Raw genomic sequence first — 24,702 nt, forward strand, 5'->3', positions numbered from 1 at the left:
ACTACTACAAGCATGGAAAGTAAAACTAGCTAAAAGCTACAACTATTTTTTTGTTTTTTCTTAAGGTTTTTCAAACACGCAAGAAGAAAGCTTAAAAAGAAAATAAACTAGCATGGATAGTACAATGAAAAAGTATGAGCACCAACAACTGGCATGAGTGTGTGAACATGAATGTAATGTCGGTGAGAAATACGTACTCCCCCAAGCTTAGGCTTTTGGCCTAAGTTGGTTTATGGCCACAGCTGGCCTGGTGGAAATCCAATGTTGTAACTGGGGTCATACTGAGATACAGCGGTTATTGCCTCATGAGTTGCAGCTTGGAGGTGAGCTGCCTCCGTCCTCGTCTCGTACTAATTCGCCTCCTCCCTAGTTATAACATATCTCCTTTTTGCCTGAAAGTCAAAGAAAGCAGGAGCTGGGAGAGCAACATGGATGATGCGTCATCTGTCAAAGATTAGTCGGTATTGGAGGAATTGTTCATTCCTCTCAACAAACTGATGGCGAACCATAGCAGTATAATCTAGATAAGCAGGAGGTAACTCAATATCATTTCCACGTATGGGTATATCAAGATAGTTAGCTACACGAGTTGCATAAATTCCTCCAAACAAATCTCCACTTAAACTGTTAAGATGCAACCTACATGCAACAATAGCCCCCAAGTTATATTTTTTATAACCTAATACCGCACTCTTAAGGACACTAAGATCAGGAACGCACATGTGGCAAGCCTCATCTTTACCGTTAATGCACCTACCCATAAAGAGAGCAAAATAATGTATGGCAGGAAAATGAATGCTCCCTATTCGAGCATACAAAACAGAATTTTATTTGAAGGTTTAGAGTAATACTAGCAAGAAAGTCTTTATATTCAGACTTGCGAGGTTCGCTAACATTGCCCCAGTGCGGGAGTTTACAAGCAGTATTAAAATCTTCTAGGTCCATGGTATATGATTTATCATAAAGGTCAAATAGGACAGTGTGAGAATTGCGCGAGGATGTAAATTTAAACCTTCTCACAAATGTATAAGTTAGGTAGCAGTATTGCGGGCACTTAACTGACACGAAGCCCTCAAGATCAGCATTATGCACATACGCGTCAAATTCATCCTTGATGCTTGCATGGATCATAAACTCCTCTGACGGCCATTCACAAGGCCGCACCTGAGCTTCCCTTGGTAGTTCATTGTCCGGCTCACGTATCACGGGCCTTGGGCCTTGCTTCCTTGAGGAGCCACCTTGGTACATTTTCCTAAACATATTTCTTCCTTCGAAAAATTTCTGAAATTTTTAGTGACTCAAAATAAAAGTGAACCAACTCAACAAAATTGATAGCAACTACTCCTACAAGTGCCTAGAGGCCATATCATGCATTAAAATTACTTTTGACCACACAAATTTGACATGCAAGCTCAAGAACAGGTTCACCTAAGCATCAAATTTTTTTAATAAATAAAGCACTAGAACAAAAACTAATTGGACCATTGGAGGAGTCACCTACCAAAGAACAATCCCCTTAAGCAGTTTTGTGAATGGAGCTTTGAGCAAGGAGATCGAAAATGGCAGCAAGATGAGCTAGGACTCGGGTTTGAGCTGGTGGATGATTTTTTCTGGAGGAAGACGAAGTGTGTGGGTGCAAGAATAAATGGAGGGGGCCCACGTGGGGTCCACGAGGCAGGGGGCGTGCCCTGAACCCTAGTGGCTAGGTGGTGAGGCCCCCTGGGGTGTCCTCAGTGCCAATAATTCTTAAATATTCTAGAAAAAATCATATAAAATTTCCAGGACATTTGGAGATTTTTATTTTTGGGGTATTTTTTATTGCAAGGATAATTCAGAAAACAGACAGAAAATACTATTTTTGCTTTATTTAATCTAAATAACAGAAAGTAGAAGGAGGGTACAGGGAGTTATGCTTTCTAACTTCATCCATCTCATGCTCTTCAAAAGGAATCCACTAACAAGGTTGATCAAGTCTTGTTAACAAACTCATTCTCAATCGCATGAAACCAAAGAAATATCAAATAACACTAGGTTACCTCAACGGGGATATGCACGTCCTGACCAATAAGAATATCATATTTCTTCTTAGCTGTAGGAAGAGGAAATTCAAAACCTCCAATAGTAACCTTTGAAGTTTTTCCAATAGAATTGATACTGTGGACTTGAGGTTGTTTCCTCAAAAAGTGTACCGTATTCTCATTACCATTAACATGAAAAGTGACATTGCCTTTGTTGCAATCAATAACAGCCCCTGTAGTATTCAAAAAGGGTCTACCAATAATAATAGACATACTATCGTCCTCGGGAATATCAAGAATAACAAAGTCTGTTAAAATAGTAACGTTTGCAACCATAACAGGGACATCCTCACAAATACCGACATGTATAGTAGTTGATTTATCAGCCATTTGCAAAGATATTTCAGTAGGTGTCAACTTATTCAAATCAAGTCTACAATATAAAGAGAGAGGCATAACACTAACACCGGCTCCAAGATCACATAAAGCTGTTTTAATATAGTTTCTTTTAATGGAGCATGGTATAGTTGGTACGCCTGAATCTCCTAGTTTCTTAGGTATTCCACCCTTTAAAGTATAATTAGCAAGCATGGTGGAAATTTCAGCTTCCGGTATCTTTCTTTTATTTGTAACAATATCTTTCATGTACTTAGCATACGGATTCATTTTAAGCATATCAGTCAAATGCATACGCAAAAAGATAGGTCTAATCATTTCAGCAAAGCGCTCAAAATCCTCATCCTCCTTTTTCTCGGATGGTTTAGGAGGAAAAGGCATGGGTTTCTGAACCCATGGTTCTCTTTCTTTACCGTGCTTCCTAGCAACGAAGTCTCTCTTATCATAACGTTGATTCTTTGATTGTGGGTTATCAAGATCAATAGCAGGTTCAATCTCTACATCATTGTTATTGCTAGGTTGAGCTTCAACATGAACATCATCATTAATATTATCACTGGGTTCATGTTCATTACCAGATTGTGTTTCAGCATCAGAAATAGAAATATCATTGGGATTCTCAGGTGTGTCAACAACAGGTTCACGAGAAGCATGCAAAGTACTATCATTTTTCTTTTTTCTTCTTCTTAGAAGAACTAGGTGCATCAACATTATTTCTCTGTGAATCTTGCTTAATTCTCGTAGAGTGGCCCTTAGGATACAAAGGTTCGTGAGTAATTTTACCCCCTCTAGTCACAACTCTAACATCATTATCGTTTTTCTTATTATTTAATTCAATGAGCAAATCATTCTGAGCTTTAAGCACTTCTTCTACTTGAGTGGTAACCATAGAAGCATGTTTACTAATAAGTTTAAGTTCACCTTTAACTCTAGACATATAATCACTCAAGTGTTCAATCATATAAGCATTACATTTCAATTGTCTACCAACATAAGCATTGAAGTTTTCTTGTTTAACAATAAAATTATCAAACTCATCTATTTGGCGAGCAGACTTATAACGAGGAATATCACCTTCATAAAATATATAGAGAGAATTTACCTTCACTACCTGTGTCGGGTTATCAAGACCATGTATTTCTTCAATAGGTTGTAAATTATTTACATCTTCAGCTTTAATACACTTTTCTTTCATAGATTTCTTTGCCTCTTGCATATCTTCAGGACTGAGAAATAGAATACCCCTTTTCTTTGGAGTTGGTTTAGGAGTTGGTTCAGGAAGTGTCCAATCATTTTCATTACTCAACATATTACTCAATAGCAATTCAGCTTGATCAACAGTTCTTTCCTTGAAAACACAACCAGCACAACTATCCAGGTGGTCTCTGGAAGCATCGGTTAGTCCATTATAAAAGATGTCAAGTATTTCATTTTTCTTGAGAGGATGATCAGGCAAAGCATTAAGTAATTGGAGAAGCCTCCCCCAAGCTTGTGGGAGACTCTCTTCTTCAATTTGCACAAAATTATATATTTCCCTTAAGGCAGCTTGTTTATTATGAACGGGGAATATTTAGCAGAGAGGTAATAAATCATATCCTGGGGGACTATGCACACAACCAGGATCAAGAGAATTAAACCATGTTTTAGCTTCACCCTTTAATGAGAATGGAAACAACTTAAGGATATAATAGTAGCGAGTTTTCTCGTCATTAGTGAATGGGGTGGCTATATCATTTAATTTAGTAAGATGTGCCAGAACAATTTCAGATTCATAGCCATAGAAAGGATCAGATTCCACCAAAGTAATTATCTCAGGATCTACAAAGAAATCATAATCCTTATCGGAAATACAGATAGGTGAAGTAGTAAACGTAGGGTCATATTTCATTCTAGCATTCAAAGATTTTTCTTTCAGCTTAGCTAATAATTTCTTAAGATCATATCTATCATTGCAAGCTAAAAAGTCTCTAGCAGTTTCTTCATCCATAACATAACCCTCAGGCACAACAGGCAATTCATATCTAGGGGGAGAATCTTCATCATCGCTTTCATCAATATTATCAGTTTCAATAATTTCATTCTCTCTAACCCTAGCAAGTTGTTCATCAAGAAATTCACCTAATGGCACAGTAGTATCAAGCATAGAAGTAGTTTCATCATACGTATCATGCATAGCAGAAGTGGCATCATCAATAACATGCGACCTATTAGAATTAATAGCGGAAGCAGGTTTAGGTGTCGCAAGTTTACTCAAAACAGAAGGTGAATCAAGTGCAGAGCTAGATGGCAGTTCCTTACCTCCCCTCGTAGTTGAGGGAAAAATCTTTGTTCTTTCATCTTTCAAGTTCCTCATTGTGATCAGCAGATATAAATCCCAAGTGACTCAAAGAATAGAGCTATGCTCCCCAGGAACGGCGACAGAAAATAGTCTTGATAACCCATAAGTATAGGGGATCGCAACAATTTTCGAGGGTAGATTATTCAACCCAAATTTATTGATTCGACACAGGGGGAGCCAAAGAATATTCTCAAGTATTAGCAGTTGAGTTGTCAATTCAACCACACCTGAAAGACTTAATAGCTGCAGCAAAGTATTTAGTAGCAAAGTAGTATGGAAGTAACAGTAACGGTGGCAAAAGTAATGGTAGCAGTTTTGTAGTAATTGTAATAGTGGCAACGATAAAGTAACTAAGCAAAGATCAATATGTGAAAAGATCATAGGCATTGGATCGGTGATGGATAATTATGTCATATGCGATTCCTCATGCAACAGTTATAACATAGGGTGACACAGACCTAGCTCCAGTTCATCAATGCAATGTAGGCATGTATTCCGAATATAGTCATACGTGCTTATGGAAAAGAACTTGCATGACTTCTTTTGTCCTACCCTCCTATGGCAGCGGGGTCCTAGTGGAAACTAAGGGATATTAAGGCCTCCTTTTAATAGAGTACTGAACCAAAGCGTTAACACTTAGTGAATACATGAACTCCTCAAACTACGGTCATCACCGATAAGTATCCCGATTATTGTCACTTCGGGGTTAACGGATCATAACACATAATAGGTGACTATAGACTTGCAATATAGGATCAAGAACTCACATATATTCATGAAAACATAATAGGTTCAGATCTGAAATCATGTCACTCGGGCCCTATTGGCAAGCATTAAGCATGGCAAAGTCATAGCAACATCAATCTCAGAACATAATGATACTAGGGATCAAACCCTAACAGAACAAACTCGATTACATGATAAATCTCATCCCCCATCACCATCCAGCAAGCCTACGATGGAATTACTCACGCACGACTGTGAGCATCATGAAATTGGTGATGGATTAAGGTTGATGATGACAATGGCGACGTATTCCCCTCTCTGGAGCCCCGAACGGACTCTAGATCAGCCCTCCCGAGAGAGATTAGGGCTTGGCGGCGGCTCCGTATCGTAAAACATGATGAATCCTTCTCTCTGATATTTTTCTTCCCAAACATGAATATATAGAGTTGGAGTTGAGGTCGGTGGAGCTCCAGGGGGCCCACGAGGCATGGGGCCCGCCAAGGGGGGTAGGCGCGCCCCCCAACCTCGTGGACATGGTGTGGGCCCCCTTGTCTTGATTCTTTCGCCAGTATTTTTTATATATTCCAAAAATATTCTCTGTGAAGTTTCAGGTCATTCCGAGAACTTTTATTTTTGCACAAAAATACCACCATGGCAATTCTGCTGAAAACAGCGTTAGTTCGGGTTAGGTCCATTCAAATCATGCAAGTTAGAGTCCAAAACAAGGGCAAAAGTGTTTGGATAAGTAGATACGTTGGAGACGTATCAACTCCCCCAAGCTTAAACCTTTGCTTGTCCTCAAGCAATTCAGTTGACAAACTGAAAGTGATAAAGAAAAACTTTTACAAACTCTGTTTACTCTTGATGTTGTAAATATGTAAAGCCAGCATTCAAGTTTTCAACAAGGATTATGAACCAACCATATTCACAATAACATTTCACAACAAAAAAATACACTTCCGTGATGATACGTGTTTGTCACAGTAGGTCGCATTTTTTGTCATGCATGTACATCCATGACAATTTATGACAGAATCAAGATAGTCATACATGTGCTGTTGTAGAAGTGTTCCATGACAATAACAAAATTATCATCACGGAAGTGTCCACTTCCATGATGAGAAATCACGCGTCACAGAAGTGCTTTCGTCAAGGGTGAATGACACGTGGCATCCACCATAACGGAACGTCGTTAAGCTATCGGGTCGAGTTTTGGATCCGATAACCCGTTAACTGCCCCGACCAATGGGGATTTTCCATGTGTAAAATCATCATTGGCTGGAGGAAACACGTGTCGGCTCACCGTTGGGACAGATGTCATCCGCTCATTGGACCGAAGGCGCCTATGATATGGCGACACATGGCACGGCCCAACAGAGGCCCATTCCTGTGAACAGGCCGTCCCGTTTGACTTGGTCAAAAGGTGGCGGGCCGGCCCACGGAAAGCCTGTTAATGGCCTGTTCGCATATAGCCCATTTACAGCCCGCTAACCCAGGGCCCGTTATGCCCTATCCGAATTAGGCCCAATAGCGTCATCCGGGCCGTCCAATATGATTCAGCCCGTTTTAACTTCCGGCCCATGTGTGGCCCATGACTTCTTTCGGTCCATATGAGGACCTTTGTAACTCTTGGACCATTAACGGCCCGTGGTGAAACTGGCCCGTAATGAACAGTGTACTACTTTATACCCATTAACGACCCGTTATTCCATTGGGCCGTTTCCAGCCCAAGTTATCTTTCGGCCTTCTCTGGGCCCATTGATTCTTGGGCTCATTTGTAGCGTTCGGTTACATATGGCCCGTTACTGTCATTTTCTGCTTGTGTGCCAAATTCATCCCGTCGTTACAGTCGGCCCGTTTGCGGACCGTTAATACGTTGGGCCGTTTTCATGTCAAAAAAAATCGTTGGGCTGTTTTCATAGAGTTATCAAATACGGCCTATTAACGGCCCATTATGGTCCACGAATAGTATGACCCATGATTGGTGAAATGATGATACGCCCCGTAGAAGGCCCATGGATCCTACGGCCCGTATGGGGCCCATGGATAGTACGACCCATAGAAGGCCCATGGATCGTACGACCCGTAGAAGGCCCATGGACCCTATGGCCCGTAGAAGGCCCATGGACCCTATGGCCCGTAGAAGGCCCATGGCCCCTAAGGCCCGTATAGAAGGCCGATGGATCCTACGGCCGGACAAAGGCCCATGGATCATACGGCCTTCAGGAGGCCCATGGTTACAACAGTCCGTGTGTTGCCATGATTATTTTGGCCTAGTTACCAAAAATAGGCTATTGTGGCCACTAGAAAAAAAACAACTGCAGTGACTACAAGCAAACAACTAAACAAGACAATAAGGAAATAAATAAGCAAGCAATTAACGCTAGCCTATTACTGCTATTACACATATTACATCCACTGGGCATCAAAGTTCACCACCAGTGCAAATATAGGGAACAAAGCAGCACATTACATACACTGGCCGTCAAAATTGGCCACCAGTGCAAATAAACGCGGTAGCAAAACAAGAGCATAACTGAAACAACTTCAAAAGAGCTCAAGAAACATTATCCTGGGTATCCAGCATGCTGGCAATAAGCTTAGCAAGCTGATTAGCTTTGTCCTGTTTGGCGCTAAAATCCTCCAACGCTTGCTGTTGCACCAGAAAGTATGCATCTAAATGCTCCAGGGACTTCCGCAGTCCTTCCGCTACTTGTCGCAGCACAACTGATCGATGTCTTTCAACTTGTAGTTGAGAGTCAAGAAACCGAACTGATTCGGACAGTGAGTTTGAATATCTTGTGCAAGCGGTAGTGGCCAATAACTCGAACACTAAACCAAGACAGGACTTTGGGGTTGTCTCACTGTCTTCAAGATAGTCTTCCTTAGCCGTTTTATCAGCTTTGTTGGAGAACAATAAGGATGTGTCACTATCCTGAACCTTATCTGCATTACTTCCTTTACAATTGCTTAATAAGGCACTCTTCCCCAATATTTTGTCAGCATTCTAAAAGAAGAAACAAGTAGACACATAACAAGTTTAGCATGTACTAGTATATGAAACTCATTTCGGTGAACCAGTTCATTAGTAAGGTGGACATGATTAAACTACCAAGTCTTCTATTACCAAGTACTAGTACATAATAAAAGCATCAAACAAACATATATCTATGTCCTATAGTCACTGCATTGTCTTGCCAAATCAAAATAGAGTCACGGTTCAAATCATATCAGTTCAAGACAAAGCAGCAGTGAAAGAATACAAAGCGTGGGAAACTACACGGCACAACAAGATTTCAGATGGGTACCACGGGTCTACATTTACAACAACACTATTGGCTCTGTTGTGATGCTAGTAATGTGCATGATATGAAAGTCAACTGTATACACAATTGAAGTTGAAATAAGCAGAGCTATTGATCAGAGCAAACCTGTTAAAGAAACACGCGTGAACATACCTGCTGTGCCATTGGAGTTTTGATTGGATCCTTCAATTTAAAAATAAGTTTGTATGAGTAAATACAGTGATACAAGAGCAAAGTAATCATAGTTAAAAAAGGCGCGCCTAAGTGAGCGCTTAAGCGCGCCTAGGCTCTAGGCGTTGGCAAAACGCATTGCGCATAACGCATAATCTGTGCATAACTGCGCCATAAGCATGCGCTTTGGTCAGTAAAGCGCAAGGCGGTGGGAAAACACACAATTAACGCCTAGCGCTTTTTGAACTATGATAACAATGGAATCTTAAATTAGAACAGTTGTTCTTCAGGTTTAGGCACTTGTTCTACATGAACAGAGTACAGTAAAACGCAAGAATATAATACTTCAAAATAGAAAATGAGCTCATCGACCTTACCACATTCTTGGTTCGGGACCAGTACAGAACAAGGTGTTCCCAGCCATCGTCCAGTAAATGTGTCTCAGGAGAACGTAAGGGAATTTGATGAGTTTCTTTGCCGGTGAAGTATGTTTTCTTCAGGTAATTCTGATACTTCCACCAAGCATTCTTGAAGATAGCAGAGGTATTAGCACAGGTTACCTCATCCCGAGTTTCCAAATCGGTCCTTCTCTATAGAGAAAAATGGGAAAATTTGTTGTATTATAACCATCATGGAGGTAGGATGTATGGGACGAAGCAAGGTAATTGCCATGAATAACATTACTTACACATAACTCCTGGACAAACACCTGCAACTGGCATTTTCCTTGATCTTTAGTATAATATTTCCAAGATGGGAAGATACACACATACGATTTAACAACATCAAATGCGATAGATGCTAAGCTACGACTAGCTGGTTGTGCTTCCTCCACAGGAATAGGCGTACTAACTGGTGGAGTTGGGGTTCGTCGTGATAGTACCGGCCCTTTGGGCACTGGAGCTGCCTTACTAACTGCTCCTCTTTGGTGGAGATGGTGATGTGTCAACAGGAACTGGGTTACTATCGGCTGGGGTTGGGGTTAGATTGGGTGAAGCTAGTTCTCTGTCCGTCGCAGTAGGGGTACAATCTGTGGGAGTTTGGGTTATGTGTGGTAGGGCTGGTTCTTGTGCATGTACAACCGGGGTGCTATCTCCATCAAGAGGTAGCGCTATTTTATTTGAAGACCATGTTTTTAGTCCGCTAGATACTGGCATCATCCGCTCCAATTCAAATGGCTGATAAACAGGAAACATAGTTGAATGTACAGACATTGTATGAGAGACAGATGCAATAGATAGTGTGCAAAAAAGAGGGCATGAAATAGTTGACATGTATATTGTTTAACTAAAACGGATAGCATGACATAATTTCACATATATGATGTCTATCTAAACTGGATAGCATAGCATAACATAATTCAAAGATATGATGAATAACTAAACACGATCGCATGACATAATTCACCTACATGTTATCTAAGTAATCAGGATCGCATCATTTAATTCACATATGTGATTTATATGCTAAACAGAGGGCATTCGATATGATGTCTGAACTAAGAACATGGTGTTGAATATTGTGTATATGATGTCTAAATTATGCAATGCAAGACACGTATGCATGATATGAGCAGTATAACCGTGCCAAGTTAGAGCATACAACTCAGTGGGGGAATAGGACTCGTCATCTGTCTCTGAATCCATCTCTGAGGAGCTATCGGGACCCAACAAGAGATCTGCTTCGATAGGTAGCACCATCTGCTCTGAAGGCCTTGTTTTCACTCCAGATTTTTCCATCTCCCACCCAAATGGCTGATTCACAGGAAGAGTAGTTTAATGTACAAACATTTTCGACAAATGGAAATGTAATGAAGAAAAGGATGGGCAAGATATCATTCAAATATATGATGCCTGGTTAAACAAGATGCCATTGCACATTTCACATATATTATGGCTGGCTAACAGACATGAGACTGCATAATTCCCATATATGATATAGAAACTAAACAGGTGGCATTACAGAACATGTCTAAACTAAGCAGATGACATATATGATGTCAAAAGTAGGCACTACAAGGCAACATATGCATGATATGACTAACATCATCATGTCAAGGTAGAGCAAACACTTTGGGGGTAAATAGGAGTGGTCAGCGGTGTCTGAATCCGCCTCAGAACAGATATCTTCCTCTGGATTACAATCTAGAGAGGGTGGGGAGGGTTTGCCATTGAACCCACCATGGAGCGATGTCTGCATGACATTGTATTGCCGCGAAAAACTCTTCTCTTTTTCTCTACATGTTCAGCATGACTATCTACAATATCTGACATGCATACGAAAAATATGGCGAGATTATGTAAGGAGAGCATGCAAAAATTTAGAGTGATGGTAACAACCAGTGGATCGACGTTTTTCCGTTGAACCAAAATAGCCCTAATAGATCGACGTGAATGTATAGTAATAAGTGATGCAAAAAGTGTACAACCTCTTTGCCGTAGCCGTGTCGACGTCATCATCATTGGGTTGGTTGCTGAAGCAGTTGAGGCAGAGGTGGCTGTCGGAGGTGTGGAGGAAGATTTGAGGAATCTGTAGACGGTGTCCAGGGCACTGCTCTGTTGTGATGGATCGTTCTGTCATTGGAGCAGCTCCAGTGAGCCGTAAGACGTCAAGGCTGAAGCAACACAAGACAGACATCGTTAATCTCAAGTGGGATTCTAATAGCATCTCCAATAGATGATGTAAAATGGATGTAAAATTAACATCACCAAAAACCACCTGACTATAACAGATGAGGTAAAAATTGTTGACTCTGAACTTAACTGTCGAAACTGAAATTTACTATGGAATCTGAATGCTACTGTCGAAACTGAACGCAATGGTAGCAGAGAGGCACTTGACATGTAGTTTAGGGAGGTTATGCAGTTCATCGTCAACCTGCACCCCCTTGAGCCGCCAGCCACCACCGGCTGAACCGTCGGCCCCAGCGCCGCCTCGCCACCCCGAAACAACTCACCACCGCCGCCCCGGCCAGCCCTCTAGGCCCCCCGCCCCCACCCTGAACCCTAAGATAGATAGTGGGGTACCTCTCCACCGAGCCCCTGTCCCCGCTGCGGTTGGTTCTTCCTTAACTCTAGCGAGCCCCCCAACCCCTGAAAATCAACTAACCCAAAAGTCGATTCAGTCGACTGAAGTGTGGCTTAATCGGAGCAGAGCAGCAGCATGAGCGAGGGGGAGAGCAGCAATAGCAGCTGGGCAAGCGAGCGATCGAGCGAGAGCCGGAGCTGCTGCAGCAACGCGAGCGAGCGAGCGAGAGTCGGAGCAGCAGCAACAGATCTGGCTGGTATGGCCGCCACCGCCGAAGGGGCCTCACACTGGGGGAGAGCCACCGTGGAGATGTCACCCGCGGCGCCGGCTGACAACCCACAAGTATAGGGGATCGCAACAGCTTTCGAGGGTAGAGTATTCAACCCAAATTTGTTGATTCGACACAAGGGGAGCTAATGAATATTCTCAAGTATTAGCAGCTGAGTTGTCAATTCAACCACACCTGGAAACTTAGTATCTGCAACAAAGTGTTTAGTAGCAAAGTAATATGATAGTGATGGTAACGGTAACAAAAGAGTAACGAAAGCAAAGTAATGTTTTTCGTATTTTGTAGTGATTGTAACAATAGCAACGGGAAAGTAAATAAGCGTAAACCAATATATGGAAAGCTTGTAGGCAATGGATCAATGATGGATAATTATGCCAGATGCGGTTCATCATGTAAAAGTCATAACATAGGGTGACACAGAACTAGCTCTAGTTCATCAATGTAATGTAGGCATGTATTCCGAATATAGTCATACGTGCTTATGGAAAAGAACTTGCATGACATCTTTTGTCCTACCCTCCCGTGGCAGCGGGGTCCTAATGGAAACTAAGGGATATTAAGGCCTCCTTTTAATAGAGAAGCGGAACAAAGCATTAGCACATAGTGAATACATGAACTCCTCAAACTATGGTCATCTCCGGTAAGTATCCCGATTATTGTCACTTCGGGGTTAACGGATCATAACAAATAATAGATGACTATAGACTTGCAAGATAGGATCAAGAACACTCATATATTGATGAAAACATAATAGGTTCAGATCTGAAATCATGGCACTCGGGCCCTAGTGACAAGCATTAAGCATAGCAAAGTCATAGAAACATCAATCTCAGAACATAGTGGATACTAGGGATCAAACCCTAACAAAAATAACTCGATTACATGATAAATCTCATCCAACCCATCGCCGTCCAGCAAGCCTATGATGGAATTACTCACGCACGGCGGTGAGCATCATGAAATTGGTGATGGAGGATGGTTGATGATGATGACGGCGACGAATCCCCCTCTCCGGAGCCCCGAACGGACTCCAGATCAGCCCTCCCGAGAGGTTTTAGGGCTTGGTGGCGGCTCAGTATCGTAAAACGCGATGATTTCTTCTCTCCTATTTTTTTCTCCCCGAAAGCATATATATAGAGTTGGAGTTGGCGTCGGGAAGTCTCCAGGGGGCCCACGATGTAGGGGGCGTGCCCTAGGGAGGGGGAGCCCCCCACCCTCGTGAGCAGGGTGTGGGCCCCCTGGTCTTCATCTTTGGCGAGGATTTTTTATTATTTATTGTAAGGTATTCCATGGAGTTTCAGGTCATTCCGAGAACTTTTGTTTTCTGCACATAAAACAACATCATGGCAATTCTGCTAAAAACAGCGTCAGTCCGGGTTAGTTCCATTCAAATCATACAAGTTAGAGTCCAAAACAAGGGCAAAAGTGTTTGGAAAAGTAGATACGACGGAGACATATCAACTCCCCCAAGCTTAAACCCTTGCTTGTCCTCAAGCAATTCAGTTGACAAACTGAAAGAAATAAAGAAAAACTTTTACAAACTCTGTTTGCTCTTGTTGTTGTAAATACGTCAAGCTTAGCATTCAAGTTTTCAGCAAAGATTATAACTAACCACATTTGCAATAATTCTCAGGTCTCATAATTACACATATCAATAGCATAATCAACTAGCAAGCTATAATAATAAATCTCGGATGACAACACTTTCTCAAAACAATCATAATGATATAACAAGATGGTATCTCGCTAGCCCTTTCTAAGACTGCAAAACATAAATGCAGAGCACCTTTAAATATCAAGGACTGACTAGACATTGTAATTCATGGTAAAAGAGATCCAATCATAGTCACACCCAACATAAATTAACAGTAATGAATGCAAATGACAGCTTTGCTCTCCAGCTAGTGCTTTTAATAAGAGGGTGATGACTCAACATAAAAATAAATGGATAGGCCCTTCGCAGAGGGAAGCAGGGATTTGTAGAGGTGCCAGAGCTCGGTTTTGAAATAGAGATAATTGATATTTTGAGCGGTATACTTTCATTGTCAACATAACAACCAAGAGATGGCGATATCTTCCATGCTACACACATTATAGGCGGTTCCCAAACAGAATGGTAAAGTTTATGGCTTGCTCGAAACAACGAGTGCCTCCAACATACATCAGGTCCCAGGGGGAGTTTTGTTTTGCAATTGTTTTGATTTAGTTCGCATAAAGCATGGGACTGGGTATCCCGGTGACCAGCCATTTTCTCGTAAGTGAGGAGCGGAGTCCACTCCTCTTGAGAATAACCCGCCTAGCATGGAAGATACAAGCAGCCCTAGTTGATACATGAGCTATTCGAGCATACAAAACATGATATTTTTTTGAAGGTTTAGAGTTTGGCACATACAAATTTACTTGGAGCGGCAGGTAGATACCGTATATAGGAAGGTATAGTGGACTCATCTGGAATAACTTTGGGGTTTAACGGATTGGATGCACAAGCAGTATTCCCGCTTAGTACAGGTGAAGGCTAGCAAAAGACTGAGAAGCGACCAACTAGAGAGCGACAACAACCATGTACATGCATTAAAATTAATAAACATTGGATGCAAGCATGAGTAGGATATAATCCACCATGAACATAAATATCGTGAAGGCTATGTTGATTTGTTTCAACTACATGCGTGAACATGTGCCAAGTCAAGTCACTTAAATCATTCAAAAGAGGATACCACCCCATCATACCACATAATAACCATCTTAATAGCATGTTGGCACGCAGGGTAAACCATTATAACAAATAGCTAATCAAGCATGGCACAAGCAACTATGATCTCTAATTGTCATTGCAAACATGTTTATTCATAACAAGCTGAATCAAGAACGATGAACTCATCATATTTACAAAAACAAAAGAGGTAGAGTTCATACCAGCGTTTCTCATCTCAGTCAGTCCATCATATATCATCATAATTGCCTTTCACTTGCATGACCGAACGATGTGAATAATAATAAGAGTGCACGTGCATTGGACTAAGCTGGAATCTGTGAGCATTCAATAAACAGGAGAGGACAAGGCAATACAGGCTCTTCTGTCAGATCAACAATAATGCATATAAGAGCCACTTCAACAATTTAATTATGGTCTTCTCCTACTGACCCCCAAAGAAAAGAAAAGAAATAAAACTATTTACACGGGAAAGCTCCCAACAAGCAAAAGAAGAACGGGAAATATTTTTGGGTTTTCTTTTTAATTGCTACTACAAGCATGGAAAGTAAATTAATTAAAAGCTACAACTAATTTTTTTCTTAAGGTTTATTAAACACACAAGAAGAAGGCATAAAAAGGAAAGTAAACTAGCATGGATGATACAATGAAAAAGTATGAGCACCGACATCTAGCAATGAGTGTAGGTGAACATAAATGTAATGTCGGTAGGAAATACGTACTCCCTCAAGCTTAGGCTTTTGGCCTAAGTTGGTCTATGGCCACGGCTAGCCTGGCTGATATCCATAATAATAGTTGTTGGGGTCATACTGTGATGAAGAAGACTCTGACTGCCATTGGCTGACAGCCACCTCCGTATCCCAAGAATAAACAGACTATCGTGGAGGCTCATCTTGTGGTTCCGGTTCAGGCGCTGGTGCAGGGTTCCGGTAGGCATGAATAGCCGCCAACGGAACAAGGTACGTACCTACAGTCAAATCAAACAAGGAAGGAGCAGGCAAGGTAATAGTCTCAGGATGATGTTTATTAAAGAACAATTGATATTTAAACTCTCCTTCCCTATTCTTAACAATAAAATCATGTGCCACCATTTTTTTATAATCTAAATAAACACGAGGCAGCACCTTTTCTTCCTTCTCATAATGTCTAATAGGTATGTTAAAATGTGCAGCTAGGCGTGTAGCATAAATGCCTCCAAAGACGGGACCCTTAGTACGGTTCATACTTAACCGTCTAGCAATAATGCCGCCCATACTAAAAGAGTTATCACCGTATAAGCCATGGTGCAAAATGATAATATCAAGGATACTCAGGTTTCCACAGTTTCCGCGACCAAATAAACAATGACTAGCAAATAATGCAAAATAACGTAAAACAGGAAAGTGTGTGCTAGTGATTCGTGCATCGGAAACCTTCCTTGTTTGCCCTATGGTGATAGTGTCAATAAATCCCTCCACATCCTCACGATATGGTTCTTCTGTATTGCCCCCAAAAGGGACTAAACAAATCTGACAGAAATCATAGAATGACATCTCCTTGTGCTCATCATATAAATGAAACTCTACCGTAGGTGGCGAGTTCCTAGAATGGAAATGAAAGTTTTGCACAAAGGTATTTGTGAGTAAGAGATACTGATCGCATTGGTCGTGGAGGAAAGCAGTGAGGCCTGCCGTTTGAGCCAGTTCATAAAAATCTTCATAAATACCAGCTGCTCTCAGAAAATCATCGGAGGGCCATTCACACGCCCGAACCTCCGCGGTGCGAGGCAGATTATACTTAGGCTTGGGTGCCTTTTCCTTCTAGCTTTGGCTCGATGAGCCCCTCAAGAATCTCCTCATTATATTCTAAAAAATTCTAAATTTTTTTAGTAACTTCAAAATAAAAGTAAACCAAAATCAATAATATTGATAGCAACAACTCCTACAAGTGCCTAGAGCCTATATCATGCATCAAAACTACTTGGAACCATATAAATTTGACATGCAAGCTCAAGAACAGGGTCACCTAAGCAACACAAATTTGCAATGAATAAAGCACTAGAAAAAAACTAATTGGACCAATGGAGGAGTCACATACCAAAGAACAATCTCCCCAAGCAGTTTTGTGAGAGGTGCTTTGAGCAATGAGATCAAAATGGCAGCAAAGTGAGCTAGAACTCGTGCTTGAGTTGGTTTTTCGTGTTTGCGGGAGGAAGAAGAAGAGGATGGGTGCAGGAATAAGTGGAGGAGGGCCACCGTGGGCCCACGAGGCAGGGGGCGCGCCCAGGGGGTAGGGTGCGCCCTCCACCCTCGTGACCAGGTGGCAGCTCCCCCCGCGGTAATTTTTGCACTATAAATCCTCAAATATTCCCGAAAAAATCATATTAAATTGGCATGTCATTCTGAGGACTTTTTATTTTTGGGATATTTTTATATTGCACGGATAAGTCAGGAAACAGACAGAAAAATACTATTTTTACTTTATTTCAACTAAATAATAGAAAGTATAGAGAGGGTACACAAGGTTGTGCTTCTAGTTTCATCCATCTCATGCTCATCAAAAGGAATCCACTAACAAGGTTGTTCAAGTCTTGTTAACAAACTCATTTCGATTAACATGAAGCCAGAGAAATTTCGAATAACACTAGGTTACCTCAACGGGGATATGCACATCCCTAACAATAAGTATATCATATTTCTTCTTGACAGTAGGAAGAGGAAATTCAAAACCTCCAAATATAATCGATGGAATTTTTCCGATAGAATTGATACTATGAACTTGAGGTTGTTTCCTCGGAAAGTGTACCATATGCTCATTACCATTAACATGAAAAGTGACATTGCCTTTAGAGCAATCAATAACAGCCCCTGCAGTATTCAAAAAGGGTCTTCCAAGAATAATAGACATACTATCGTCCTCGGGAATATCAAGAATAACAAAGTCCGTTAAAATAGTAACGTTTGCAACTACAACAGGAACATCCTCACAAATACCGACAGGTATAACAGTTGATTTATCAGCCATTTGCAAAGATATTTCAGTTGGTGTCAACTTATTCAAGTCAAGTCTACGATATAAAGAGAGAGACATAACACTAACACCGGCTCCAAGATCACATAAAGCAGTTTTAACATAGTTTCTTTTAATAGAGCATGATATAGTAGGTACTCCGGGATCTCCAAGTTTCTTTGGTATTCCACCTTTAAAAGTATAATTAGCAAGCATGGTGGAGATTTCAGCTTTCGGTATCTTTCTTTTATTTGTAACAATATCTTTCATATACTTAGCATAAGGATTCATTTTGAGCATATGAGTCAATCGCATACGCAAAAAGATAGGTCTAATCATTTCAGCAAAGCGCTCAAAACCCTCATCATCCTTTTTCTTGGATGGTTTGGGAGGAAAAGGCATGGGTTTCTGAACCCAAGGTTCTCTTTCTTTACCATGTTTCCTAGCAACAAAATCTTTCTTATCATAACGTTGATTCTTTGATTGTGGGTTATCAAGATCAACAGCAGGTTTAATTTCTACATCATTGTCATTACTAGGTTGAGCATCATTATGAACATCATCATTAACATTATCACTAGGTTCATGTTCATTACCAGATTGTGTTTCAGCATTAGAAATAGAAATATCATTTGGATTATCAGGTGGTTCGGCAATAGGTTCAGTAGAAGTTTGCACAGTTCTATCATTTTTCTTTTTCCTTTTAGAAGAACTAGGTGCATTAGTTTTATTTCTCTAAGAATCTTGCTCAACTCTCTTAGGGTGGCCTTCAGGATACAGAGGTTCCTAAGTCATTCTACCAGTTCTAGTAGCCACTTTAACAGCATAATCATTTTTCTTACTATTCATTTCATCGAACAATTCTTTTTGAGATTTAAGTACTTGTTCTACTTGAGTGGTAACCGTAGAAGCATGTTTGCTAACAAGTTTAAGTTCACTTGTAATATTAGCCATATAATCACCCAAGTATTTAATCATATCAGCATCTTGTTTTAACTGTCTACCAAAATAAGCATTGAAGTCTTCTTGCTTAAACATAAATCTATCAAACTCATCCAAGCACTGACTAGCAATTTTAGTAGGAGGATTTCAGCTTTATCATATCTATAGTGAGAATTTACCTTTACTACCTGTGTCGGGTTATCGGGATCAGGAGGTTCATCAATAAATAAAGGATTAAGATCATATGTTTCTTCAACAGGCGGTAAATTAAGACCATGTATTTCTTCAATAGGAGGTAAATTCTTAACATCTTCAGCTTTAATACCTTTTTCTTTCATAGATTTCTTTGCCTCTTGCATATCTTCATGACTAGGAAATAGAACACCTCTCTTCTTCGGAGTTGGTTTAGGAATAGGATCATTAATTGGAGCAGGAGCTGGCTCAGGAGGTTCCTAATTATTTTCATTGTCAACATATTGTTCAATAGGATTTCAGCTTCATCCAGTGTTCTTTCCCTGAAAAGAGAACCAGCACAACTATCCAGGTAATCTCTGGAAGCATCGGTTAGTCCATTATAAAAGATATCAAGTATTTCATTTTTCTTAAGAGGATGATCAGGCAAAGCATTAAGTAACTTGAGAAGCCTCCCCCAAGCTTGAGGGAGACTCTCTATTTTAATTTGCACAAAGTTGTATATTTCCTTTAAGTAGCTTGTTTCTTATGAGCAGGGAAATATTTAGTAGAGAAGTAATAAATCATATCCTGGGGGCTACGCACACAACCAGGATCAAGAGAATTAAACCATATCTTAGCATCACCCTTTAATGAGAACGAAAATATTTTGAGGATATAAAAGTAGCAAGATCTCTCATCATTAGTGAACAGGGTGGCTATATCATTTAATTTAGTAAGATGTGCCACAACAGTTTCAGATTCATAGCCATGAAAAGGATCAGATTCAACTAAAGTAATTATATCAGGATCAACAGAGAATTCATAATCCTTATCAGTAACAAAGATAGGTGAAGTAGCAAAAGCAGGGTCAGGTTTCATGCTAGCATTTAGAGATTGCTTACTCCATTTAGCTAATAATCTTTTAAGTTCAGTTCTATTTCTGCAAGCTAAAATAGCTAAAGAAGCATCTTGATCAAATACATAACCCTTAGGAATAGCAAGTGGTTCTTCATCATCACTTTCATCAGTATTATCAGATTCAATATTTTCAATTTCTCTAGCCCTAGCAAGTTGTTCTTCCAGAAAATCACTAAGTGGCATAGTAGTATCAGACATAGAGGTAGTTTCATCATAAGTATCATGCATAGCAGAAGTGGCATCATCAATAACATGCGACATATCAGAACGAATACCAGAAGCAGGTGTAGGTGTCGCAAATTTACTCATAACAGAAGGTGAATCAAGTGCGGAGCTAGATGGCAGTTCCTTACCTCCCCTCGTAGTTGAGGGATAGATCTTGGTTTTTGGATCTCTCAAGTTCTTCATAGTGTCCAGCAGATATAAATCCCAAGTGACTCAAACAATAGAGCTATGCTCCTCGGCAACGGCGCCAGAAATTAGTCTTGATAAACCACAAGTATAGGGGATCGCAACAGCTTTCGAGGGTAGAGTATTCAACCCAAATTTGTTGATTCGACACAAGGGGAGCCAAAGAATATTCTCAAGTATTAGCAGCTGAGTTGTCAATTCAACCACACCTGGAAACTTAGTATCTGCAACAAAGTGTTTAGTAGCAAAGTAATATGATAGTGATGGTAACGGTAACAAAAGAGTAACGAAAGCAAAGTAATGTTTTTCGTATTTTGTAGTGATTGTAACAATAGCAACGGGAAAGTAAATAAGCGTAAACCAGTATATGGAAAGCTCGTAGGCAATGGATCAATGATGGATAATTATGCCGGATGCGGTTCATCATGTAACAATCATAACATAGGGTGACACAGAACTAGCTCCAGTTCATCAATGTAATGTAGGCATATATTCCGAATATAGTCATATGTGCTTATGGAAAAGAACTTGCATGACATCTTTTGTCCTACCCTCCCATGGTAGCGGGGTCCTAATGGAAACTAAGGGATATTAAGGCCTCCTTTTAATAGAGAACTGGAACAAAGCATTAGCACATAGTGAATACATGAACTCCTCAAACTACGGTCATCACCGGTAAGTATCCCGATTATTGTCACTTCGGGGTTAACGGATCATAACACATAATAGGTGAGTATAGACTTGCAAGATAGGATCAAGAACACTCATATATTGATGAAAACATAATAGGTTCAGATCTGAAATCATGGCACTCGGGCCCTAGTGACAAGCATTAAGCATAGCAAAGTCATAGCAACATCAATCTCAGAACATAGTGGATACTAGGGATCAAACCCTAACAAAACTAACTCGATTACATGATAAATCTCATCCAACCCATCACCGTCTAGCAAGCCTATGATGGAATTACTCACGCACGGCGGTGAGCATCATGAAATTGGTGATGGAGGATGGTTAATGATGACGACGGCGACGAATCCCCCTCTCCGGAGTCCTGAACGGACTCCAGATCAGCCCTCCCAAGAGGTTTTAGGGCTTGGCGGCGGCTCCGTATCCTAAAACTCGATGATTTCTTCTCTCCTATTTTTTCTCCCCGAAAGCAAATATATAGAGTTGGAGTTGGCATCGGGAAGTCTCCAGTGGGCCCACAATGTAGGGGGCGCGCCCTAGGGGGGCACCCCCCACCCTTGTGAGCAGGGTGTGGGCCCCCTGGTCTTCATCTTTGGAGAGGATTTTTTATTATTTATTGTAAGGTATTCCGTGGAGTTTCATGTCATTCCGAGAACTTTTGTTTTCTGCACATAAAACAACATCATGGCAATTCTGCTAAAAACACCGTCAGTTCGGGTTAGTTCCCTTCAAATCATACAAGTTAGAGTCCAAAACAAGGGCAAAAGTGTTTGGAAAAGTAGATACAACGGAGATGTATCACCGGCTTCAAGGTAGCCGTTCCACGGGGGTGCAGGATGGAGCACCGTTGGCGTCGGGAGGTCGAGTTAAGGAGAAGGTGCGATGCGATGCGATGAGTGTACAACCTCTTTGGTGGCGGCGAGTAGGCCTCGGCTTTGTCCGAGGAGTCGGTGAGGATGTTGCGGTTCCGGTGGAGTAGGTTAAGGTGGCACTATGGGGATGGAGCAGCCGCGATAGACGAGGCGATCATCGGATCAGCTCCTTGGAGGTGGAGGACAGGGCGGCTGAACCGGCGGGACAGCGAGATGGACGACGAATCCTCATCCGGGGAGGTGGATGAGGGACGTCGAGCTATTGCGGTGGACGACATCGTCGGGGAAGAGGCTCCGGCTGGGCAGCGGTGACGTGGCGGACGGAGGAGGGTGGGGTTTCGCGGCTGGAGCAGAGAGGTTATGGCGGCCTGGGGTTTCGAATGGCGAAAAGGGGGCGATGGGAGGGGGTGAAGCATGACTTAGGGACGCGGTTGTACAAAATGTAGGGTGTGTTACAAAAGTACCCCCCCACCAATTTGAACTAGTGGCCCTTTCGGCTCAGGGTTAGAAGGGGGATTTCGCGTGTCGGGATTTGGCAGCTGGAGGGAGTTTTCGCGCGCGTTGTAATTTTGGGATAGCAAGGTGCGGGTTGTGAACGTGCCAGTTTTGGGAGCACGATATCTGAATTTTCGGGATATAACAGGACGCAGGTTGAATTTTAGGGACAAGCCTAACATGTAGTAATATTGTACTTGTACGTACCAAATCAATTCACACTTCGCTCAACCAAAAAGAAAACGAAAAAAATAAAACTATTCACACCACACAAAGAGGGAGTCTTGCCCCATTTTACTATACAAATGCTATTCAAAGCTACTCCCTCCTTCCAGCTATATAGGGCCTAATGCGTTTTTCGATGCTAACTTTGACCAAATATTAGAGCAATGATATATGACATGCAACTTACACAAAGCACATCGTTAAATTCGTCTGTGAAAGGTTCTTTCAATGATATAATTTTCACATTGTGCATGTCATGTACTATTAATCTTGTCAATAGTCAAAGGTGGTCTTAAAAATCTCATTACGCCCTAGATAGATGGAAGGAGGGAGTATGAATCCATGTTATGTCCGATTAAATTTTTCGCTTGCTGTATAATGCATGTAACCTACTCATACCAACATTTTAGTGCATTCCAAATGTCTATACCACCGCTGCAATTCGAACTAAATTTGAATTTGTTTCTCTATTTCAATAAGAATCTACAATAATGATTGTTGCCAACTTCAACCATCATAGTTTCCTTGCTATCCGCCAGATATAAATCGGACGACCTATAATGCAGGATGGCAGGCACACCATCATCAACAACTCCGTTTTTTATAAGAGTAGAGATAAAATATATTAGATGTAGTATAACATGTTCATAACCACACCATGTGTATCACCGTTATATATATTCACACATGCGTCGGTTTGAAACAGTATGATAAATTCTTCAAATATCTGAATTCGCTTTTTATAGTGAAGTATATATGATCTCTATTCGTCTTTTACACCCACACAACCCTCTTATCTTTGTAGCTAGTGCTAACTTTCTCTTGTGCATGGACACACCCGCATCCCTCTCACCCTCCCTCAGCATTCTCTAGCTCCATCGCGCAAATTCGTCTTTTCACTTTAGGTCGTTCACCCACGGTGTGTGTAGGCCCCCCAGCTCCTTCTTTACGGCACACATCGATCGATATGCCTCTCTAGCCAGGTGTGCCTAGCACAAACACAAGCTTTCCCTCTTCTCTTGTCACCGTCCATGCCTCACTCCCACCACTCCTTTCATCGTTCTCGTACTCGAACACTCCTCCCCCTCGATATAGTATGCCTCTCGTACCACCTCCTACATGCATCCCTCTCTCTCTCTCTATCCTTCTCCTCGTGCCTCATTTGCTTCTAACACACACATGCATGTATACCGATCGATCTCCCAACATATACCTAGATCGACTTTAACTACCCCCCCCATCGATCGACGTACCTCACAAGTTATGTCTCTCCTTTCTCTAACAAAGGGCGATTGATCTTCCTATGTAGTTACGTCTGCTTACCAGAGCCACATCGTCCCCCCTCATCATTCGTGCATGCCTCCTGACCCGTCTCTCACACGCACGTGCACAGACAACAAGCAGCCATCTCCTCTCTTATTGATATTGCGGGCATGCCCTCCATTTGTCTAGCAAGGCTATCCCACCATTTGTTAGAAGGAACTCCACTACCACCCCCTCCAACACTCTAGCTCTGTCTCTCTCCCAACCTTATTCCTCTCCTGCACATATGCATGGATGCCGATCGATCTCCCTTAATACATGAGGCAGATGGATCTCCTTAATATATGAGGTAGGCCTCTCTCCTCCTCCACACATATACCCGCCATTGTACCTCTATAGTTAATTGAGCCTCCCTCTTCCCCCACCACGCACCAATAGTCGAGCGCTGCATGTAGGTATCCATGCCACAGAGACAAACTGCACATGTCCCATCTCACGTTCCAGTAGGCCAGCCACTCTATATCTTTGACGTGGGCACACACAAATTCGATGGCACTCTTTATCGATCGCGCGCGCGCACACACACACACACACACACACATCATCCTACTCTTCGATTCTATGGACACCTCAAGCCGATGATACCTCCACTCTCTTCTCGTGGATCGCCCCCTCTATATATATGTTATATTCAGGACTCTATTTCACACACATTGCATATGTTACATTTTTTGATTGACC

Source organism: Triticum dicoccoides, chromosome 1A (genome assembly GCF_002162155.2).
Source record: "Triticum dicoccoides isolate Atlit2015 ecotype Zavitan chromosome 1A, WEW_v2.0, whole genome shotgun sequence".
Taxonomy (NCBI): domain Eukaryota; kingdom Viridiplantae; phylum Streptophyta; class Magnoliopsida; order Poales; family Poaceae; genus Triticum; species Triticum dicoccoides.